Genomic DNA, 9,197 nt, shown 5'->3' with positions numbered 1-9,197 from the left:
ACCTTGTTCCCTTTTAATAAATATTTTTTGCTGCACCGTGGGGAACTTCCCCACGGTCTTTTGCGTCAAAAAAAATGTCTCTAGATTATCAACGAAGTTATCTGGGAGATCAAACTTATTCATACATTACCCTGCATATGATAAAAATAGACAAAAAGACAAGGGTAAAGCTGCATGAGTGAGATGGGTGGATGGTGCTCAATCCATGAGTTGATGCAGTGATGCTCATTATCCTTTGATGCTTTCACCTTTCCAGGCAACGGCGCAAAAAATGCATGTTGACACTTCTTAACATCACTTACTAAAAATAGACTTTTAAACCTATCACTAGCAACGGCGTCAAAATACTTAACATCACTTAAGCTTGGTTGTCATCCCTAACATGATGTAGAAGTGCTGGTATTAAATCTATATGCTTTCTAGGAATAAAATAAATAAATAAAGATCCACAAGCGCACAGATAATACCGATGTAGCATTTTAACCAGGAGTATTAAAGGTATCGTTATTTATATTTTTACCACTGGAAGGGACTTGCAATGGATAATGAGCAATGAGCACTACATGTAATCAATGGAGACCTTAACCATGTCTTTATCTATCTCATGCAGGGTAAGTGTCACATAAGATAAATATATGAATATGAATAATAAGTGACAGATAATAGATAAGATTTCATAACCGTAAGATAAACATGCTAATCATCTCAGTTAGAGCACTCTAAGTCTATAGCACTAGCATGGTATTAGGATAGTCTACAAGAATAAATCTTAAGTATTCTAACTATACTATCAAAGCATACATTGATTAGTGCAAGTACACCTAGCATCATCACTAAAAGGTTATATCTATGAATAGTGATATTAGCAAGAAAGATCATGAATAGAGCAATCACTTCCATGTAATAATGGTGATTTACAATCCTTATAATGAGGAGAAGGAATACAAACGACTCAACAGGACTGTCACTCCCGCAATCTACCTCAACCTTCGGACTAAAAGGGATAATCGCAGATAAATACGGTCTAGGCACCTCGCCTACACAATATCTATCACTTACCCATCAGCCTAATCAGTAAGAGCTATACGATCCTATGCATAAACATAATTCTAATCTAACTACGCTAAGCATATAATCAAAGTAGACTAAGAACAATATAATTGAGAACATAAGCAAATAGAATAAAGTCAATTCTAATATAATCAAATAGATCAAAGTCATATTCATAGTAGCAAGAACTAATATAAATATAACAAAGAGAATAAGAGTTTACCATGAACTATGTAGCTATGTAGCTATGCTAAAGAACTATAGATCAAAGTCATATTCCAGACTCTATGATTAACTTGACTCCTTCTAGATCTAATCCTATGTAGCTATGCTAAAGAACTATAGAGATCTAATTGAGATGGTGGCTAAGAATCCTATAGAAACAGATCTATTTGAGGGATCCCTCTGTTGGTATTTTTAGCATCACTTCATATTAAGTTGTCATCTCTAACATGATGCCAAATCAAAGGACAAAAATAATCTACACGCAATAACTCTAGATAGAATATATCCGCAAGCGTACAGATAATTCTCTCGTTGTAGCATTTCACCCAGGAAGTATTCCAAGTATCGTTGATTTTTATGCCAAAAGGATAAAGCAGCATTCTATTCATTAGGCTTAGGTGATCTTATATGAATAAGGAAATTATAATTATGTAAATCTATCATGACGAATAGTACTAATTCTTTAGCGATAACTAATTGATAAAATATGATAAATGATAACAGAGTAATGAAGTAATGGAATTCTAGAGATAGAAAATAAAGACCCACTAATGTAGCAAGAGAATCATGGTATTCAAATAAAAGAAACCTATGTAATTACTACTATAAATTCTATAGCCTACGCCATGCTACACATTTTAATCTATAGTGTGATAAACTCACAAAACATCATAAGGAGCATCAACTAATGAGGGTTTTAAGACGCAATCATCACCTCCTTCGCGACCGCGCTCTGCTAGTCCTACGTATAGGAGGTGGACTATAGAGGAACCAATGCAGCTTTCAACTACGCGGACTACCACACGACCCGGCACATCAGGGTGCCTCCGTAGGTACACAAAATATCTAGACACCACGTCTACATACTGTGCACCACCTGACTCACTCGAGTACTGAATCAGGTGCTTTACGATCAAATAACAATAATCATCATAAATCACATCTATATCGAACATGCAAGTAGAATAAACTAAGAACTGAATAAATAGCAATATATTGAAGTAGAGCAAAGTCATAATGAAATACAAGATAATATTACCAATTTCTAGAAGGTAGATGTGGAATCCAGAGCGGAGCGCCCGATCTCTACTTGAACCTCACTAAATGCCTATACTAAGAACTTGAAGAACTAGAGCTCTACTTCTAATCTCTGTAAACCATAACTTCTGACTACTCTTGACAAATGAAGCAGGAGGAATGAATTGAATCTAAGGTCTCCTCTGGGAGGGGGGTCTACCCCTCTATTTATAGCCTGGTGGGGTGCACGCGTGCTGTTGGATCAAACCAACTTAACAATCGGTCGAGATGGCTCCTCAGAGGCGGTGGAAGAAGCTTCTAGAAGGGGAGGCCAAACCCTAAATGCAGGGGGCCGGCCGGCGCTAGGGTGGGGCCGGCCGGCACCACCTACCACTTGCTCCCCCATTTCACCGGGTGTCTTCTGGAGTCTTCCTGAATCCTCTAGTGTTGTTCTTCCATCGCAGATACGTTTCGTGGCGAATTAGCACCTTAATCCCTCTTTTCAGCATTTTCTAAAATAATCCCTTAAAATCACAGAATATGCAAAACTCATGGAAATTGTCAGTTTAAACCCTATACTAGTGCATATTTATGTTTTCCTTTGGGTTTAAAGTTTTAATAATATTTGATGTTAACGACCGTCAACACCCTCTTTGTCTAATTCTTCTTCTCTTGATCTCCTCAGAGAATAATGAACTCCTATAGGGGGTCAGTGTCTTTATTTATAGCCCCCTAGGAATCACCATAGCCCTTGGATCAAACCGACATAAACGCCCTTGGATCCTACCAACATAAATGTGCGCTTAAGATTAATCCTCAATGTCAGTAGAGGCAGGATCTGCGAGGTGGAGCCTGATTGGCTCTACCGTCCGGGTGGCCGCCCCTGAAAGGTGGGGCACCTGCCCCTGCCCTATGGCAGGTGGCTCCTGCCTTTCAGGTGGTGTCTTCCCGAGCCTTCTAGAGTATCCCTGATTTGACGTTTCATGTGTTCTCTCTATGTAAATCTGACATGTGGACCTCCTTTGGTTCTTATTCCGATAACCCCTTGTAGAAATAGATAAACAACAAAACTTGTGGAATTCAGTTAGTGATAACCCCTATAGCCAGATAGTATTCTCATTTTAATCCTTTCTCATGCTATGTTGATGGTTAAAAAGAGTACTTATCTACCGTCAATAGTCAGGTGGACCAATCATGTTGTACCTCACGGATCCTGCCTCCACTGCCTTTGAGGAGTAATCTTGAGTGTATATTTAAGTCAATTTGATCCAAGAGCTGTGGTGCTTTCTAGGGAGCTATAAATATGACCCTGACCCCCCCTAGAAGGAGTTCATTATTCTCTAAGAAAATCAAGAGAAGAAGAATTAGACAGAGAGGGGTCCCTCGACTGGACCTGTCTCTTTAGGGTTCTTAGCCACCATGTGTTGACACTTCTTCACGTAATGACTAAAAATAGACTTTTAAACCTATCCCTAGCAACGGCGTCAAAATTACTTTACATCACTTAAGCTAGGTTGTCATCCCCAACATGATGTAGAACTGCTAGAATTAAATCTATATGCTTTTCTAGGGAATAAATAAATAAAGGATCCGTAAGCGCACAGATAATACTGATGTAGCATTTTAACCAGGAGTATTCTAGGTATTGTTATTTATATTTTTACCACTGGGAAGGGACTTGCAATGGATAATGAGCAATGATCACTCCATGTAATCATGGAGATCTTGACCATGTCTTTATCTATCTCTCATGCAGGGTAAGTGTCACATAAGATAAATATATGAATATAAATGATAAGTGACATAAGATAAAAGATAACATATAGCCGGTTGGTATTTTTAACATAACTTCATATTAAGTTGTCATCCCTAACATGATGCAAAAAACCAAGGATACAAATAATCTACACGCAATGACTCTAAATAGAATATATCCGCAAGTGCATAGATAATTCTCCCGTTGTAGCATTTCACCCAGGAAGTATTCCGAGTATCGTTGATTTATTTTATGCCAAAAGGATAAAGCAGCATTCTATTCATTAGGCTTAGGTAATCTTATAAGGATTAAAGAAATTATGTAAAACTATCATAGCCAATTGCACTAATGCTTTAGTGATAACTAGTCAACAGTATGATAAATGATAAATGATAATTGAGTAAATGAGATAAATGGTATTCCAGAGATAAGAAAACCTATGTAATTACTAATATAAAGTCTACAGCCTACGCCATGCTACACATCTTCATCTATAGCGTGATAAACTCAGAAGACATCATAAGGAGCATCAACTAATGAGGATATTAAGACACAAGGGTCACCTCCTTCAGGACTGTGCTCGGATAGTCCTACGTACAGGGGGTGGACTACAGAGGAACAAACAAAGCTGTCAACTGCGCGGACTACCACATGACCTGACACATCGGGGTGCCTCCATAGGTACACAATATATCTAGACACCACGTCTACAAAATGCGCACCACCTAACTCACTTGAGTACTGAATCAGGCGCTTTACGATCATATAATGATAATCATCATAAACCACATCTATATTAGATATGCAACTAGAATAAACTAAGAACTGAATAAATAGCAATATATTAAAGTAGCGCAAAGTCATAATGAAATACAAGATAATATTACCAATTTCTAGAAGACACATCTAGAATCCTGAGTGGAGTGCCTGATCTCTAGTTGAATCTTGCTGGACGCATACACTAAGAAATTGTAGAACTAGAGCTCTACTTCTAATCTCTAGAAACCCTAACTACTCTTGACAAATGAAGCAGGAGGAATGAATAGGTTCACTCAGGGGGGTTTGCCTCTTTATTTATAGCCCGGTGGAGTGCACGTGCGCCATAGGATCAAATCGACTTAACCATGGGCCAGGATGCATTGCGGGAGGTGGTGGAGGAAGCTTCTGGAATGGGGCACCCAAACCCTAACCCATAGGGGCCGAGCGACGCCATGGTGGGGTCGCCCAGTCCCACCTAGTGACCTCTGTGGGTCCTGCTACTTCGGGTGTCTTTTGGAGCCTTCATGACCCCATTGGTGGTGTTGTTGTGTCGCGGATAAGTTTCGTGTTTATTTTGCACTTGAATCCCTCTTTTTAGCTTTTCTGAAATAAACCCTAGAAAATACAGAATATGCAAAACTCGTGGAAATTGTCAGTTAAAACCCTAGACTAGTGTGTTTTCATGTTTTCTTTTGGGTCTAAAGTACTAATGAAGGTTGACGTTAACCACCATCAACAATACCCCCAAGCTAAATCTTTGCTAGTCCCTTAGCAAAGTTGACTTGAAATAATACTTTTAGGGTTTCTCATGTTTAATTCCAACAAATACTTGAGCATTGAGTTTAAAATTCTTCTCTAGATTATAATTCATCGATCTATCTTTCAAACTTATCCTTATTCCTTTCAACCTGGGGCTTTTCAACTTTAATTAAATCTTAGGTGATTGAAAGATAAAATAAGCAAACAAGCACTGTATATATTTTGTTCTTCGTTCATGCAGTACTCCAGAGGTTTTATTCATTATTTTGAAAACCATGAGAGTCTACTAATAAGATCGCAGTGGACTACTAAGCTATACATCATGACTAAATGTGCTAGTGATTAAATTATATTTTCAAACTCTTATGCAGTATTCTTTCTTTTCTATCTTCTGAGAAATATGGGCTATCTCCCCAGCGGATACTTTTTATACCCATTTTTTCCTCTCACGTGGGTGTCTTTGCACCCCTTGTTTTGCTCTCTTTCTTTTAATTTGGCACATACCCTTTTGGTATGGCATCTTTTGGGCTCATACTTCTCTGGTATGGCATCTTTTAATTTTATAGCCCATACTCTCTTTCAGACTTCTAAGAGAAAATTTGTTACATAGAGTAAAACTCTTTTTGTGCTTGTGGATTCAATCATGAATGCATAACAAAACAGTATACTCAAATCAAATTAGCAAGAAGAATTATCAGATTGCTTGATTTAATTCTTGCAAAACATCTGGAGCTTAGCTATCACTCAGAATGAAACATATACTAGCTCAAACCATTTTGTACCATATCTGCTAATTACTTAGACTGAATCACAAGTTTTATGCTACCCACAGATATCAGGTTTCAGAATAAATTATCCAGGTAGATAAACTTCATATAATTCAAAGGAGAATTTTAAATTCTAGTACTAAGAATTGTAGATTTTAGTTGCTCTCTCTCTTCTTCTTTTTTTTTGAATAAATAAGTAAAATATAGAATTAAAGGCAAATTCTACTTACTCTAATTTAACGACAGAATTTAAATACTGAAAAGTAAATACTGGAATAAATACTAATGATAAACGATAGAATATATACAGAGGTGAAAAGGTGCTCACCTTGTGGGGGCTCTGCCCCAAGCTGCATGTTGCCGAGCTCAATAATGTTGTGGAGGTAGTGGTGGGTACCCCATCCGGTCACGACATAATTTAAATACTGAAAAGTAAATACTGGAACAAATACTAATGATAAATGATAGAATATATACAGAGGTGAAAAGGTGCTCACCTTGTGGGGGCTCTCCCCCAAGCTGCATGTTGCCGAGCCCAATAATGTGGTGGAGGTAGTGGTGGGTACCCCATCCAGTCTATCAGGTACTCCAACCTAGTCTGCATGTGCTGTTGTCCATGGTGCAGCTGTCTGAACTGCTAGTCCGCCTGGTGCTGCCACTGTTCCTGCTGCTAAAACCTATCATCAATATGATGTTGCCACTGCTTGTGTCGGTGCAAGGTGTCATTCATCGTCTGCTGTCCCTGCCAAAGGTTAGTGAAATGCATGGACATGGTGGGTAATCATTAATGGGAGTCTCAAAGTGCTGTTCAGGTGGTGGCATGTAGTCATTTGCTAGTGGTGTATGGAACAGATACCGTCCACCAGTGGTGTGGTCCGTATTTTTGCGCACAAAAAATGATGCACGGCCTCTCTAAAAATCATGTCTGGTGTTATCCGGCTGCTGTGTGGGGAATATTTCCCATCCTATGGATGTAGAAGACTCTCCTTGCTGATATGTTGCTTGGTCCTCCCATCCTGAGTGGGTAGACCACAGCTGATGTGGCTCATGTGAAGCACATGGATCATCAAAGTTAGTGTAATGAAAATAAGCTGGACCCGGTGAAGGGTCGAGATGGCAGACTAGAGGGGGGGCGAATAGTCCTTTCTAAAACTTTAACACGCCGGCTAACCGAAACTAGTGCGGAATTAAAACTATCGGTCTAGCCAAGACTACACCCCTCTATCTAAGTTCTCTAGCACCTTGAAAAGATCCTAAACAAGCAAGCAAGGTGCTACCTTAGCAAGAGCTCGCCTAACCAATTCTAGGAGCAAGGTCACACAAACCTATGCCACTAGTACTTTGCAAACCAGGGAGCTCCTACACAACTAGTAAGCAAAAGCACAAAGCACCTAAGCTCACTAGCAATGCTCAAGAACAAGGCAACCAATGCCAAATTAGAGAGCGCAAATTACTTAGCTACACAAACTAAGCAATGTGACTAACAAGGTTACACAAACCGAATTAGCCACGCAAGGGAACTACTTCTAGCTACACAAGCAAGAAGGTAACTAGCAAGCTACACAAGCTAAACTAATTACAAAAGCAACTACACAAGAACAAGTATGTAAAGAATATAAATACAAGCTTGTGTAAGGCGAATGCAAAACACCGAGAAGAGTAGACAATGTTGACACGATGATTTTTACCGAGGTTCACTTGGTTGCCACCAAGCTACGTCCTCGTTGTGGCGATACACCCACTTGATGGATCACGAGCTAATTGATAATCCAAAGCTAAACCATCAGCGGGTGCCACACATCCACTCTCAAGATGGGGATCCTCCAAGCCACAAGCAATCCACTAGAGTTGCTCTTCGCGATCCTCGCGGGGTGAGCACCGTACCCCTCACAATCTCTTCTCCGGAGCACCACACAATCTCCTTGCGTGCTTCGACATAGTCACAAGCCACCAAGCCGTCTAGGAGGTGGCAACCTCCAAGAGTAACAAGCACCACCGGCTTGCAACACGAACACCTAGTGCCACTCGATGCAATCTCTCAATGCAACGCAGTAAAATCGCTCACTCACACAATCGGATGATCACTATCAAGCATATGTGAGTTAGAGGCTTTACTAGCACTCCCCAAGCATGGACACTAAGTCCAAAGGGTGCTTAACCCCAGCAAAGGCCGGCCACCAATTCCATTTATAGCCCCAAGGGCTAAACTAGCCGTTGCCTCTTCATTGGGCAAAAGTCGTGAGCACCGGACTCACTATAGGTAGCACCAGACGCTGGAACAGTGCGTCCGATGCTCTAGAAACAGCCACGTGTCACTAGCCGTTTGAACTCGACCGTTGTCGCCAATGGTTAGCACACGCACGCGTGTCTGGAACAGTAGCACCGGACGCTCTGCTGTTCCACACCAGACGTGTCCTGTGCGCACCGGACCCGTACGCAGAGAGCAACGCAAACTTGCAGCAGCACCGGACTCTCAGCGTCCTGTGGCACCGGACTCGTCCTGTGCGCACCGGACTCTCAGCGTCCTGTGCCACCGGACTCGTCCTGTGCGCACCGGACTCTGAGCGTCTTGTGCCTGCAGTTCCACTTGTTAGGTTGCTAACTTCTAGCTCCGAACTCCGAATTAAATTGTCGAGGGTATCAGTAAGGGGTACCCTCAGCGATGCGCATTACGAGATTGCCCGTACGCAGGTCGAGGCCCTCAATTCGACGCTCTAATCTTACGTATGCGCCGCCATCGACGGCCGCAACCTCGAAGACGGAAATAGCGTCGAGCGAATCGATCAGGCGTCGAGCGCCGGTTACCGTCGAATACGGAACAGGCTCACGCGAACCGGGGGGCGTCGAGCACAAGGACGCCGCCC

Source organism: Sorghum bicolor, chromosome 1 (assembly GCF_000003195.3).
Source record: "Sorghum bicolor cultivar BTx623 chromosome 1, Sorghum_bicolor_NCBIv3, whole genome shotgun sequence".
NCBI lineage: Eukaryota > Viridiplantae > Streptophyta > Magnoliopsida > Poales > Poaceae > Sorghum > Sorghum bicolor.
The sequence above is the reverse complement of the archived record's forward strand: the minus strand, read 5'-3'. Positions refer to the sequence as shown.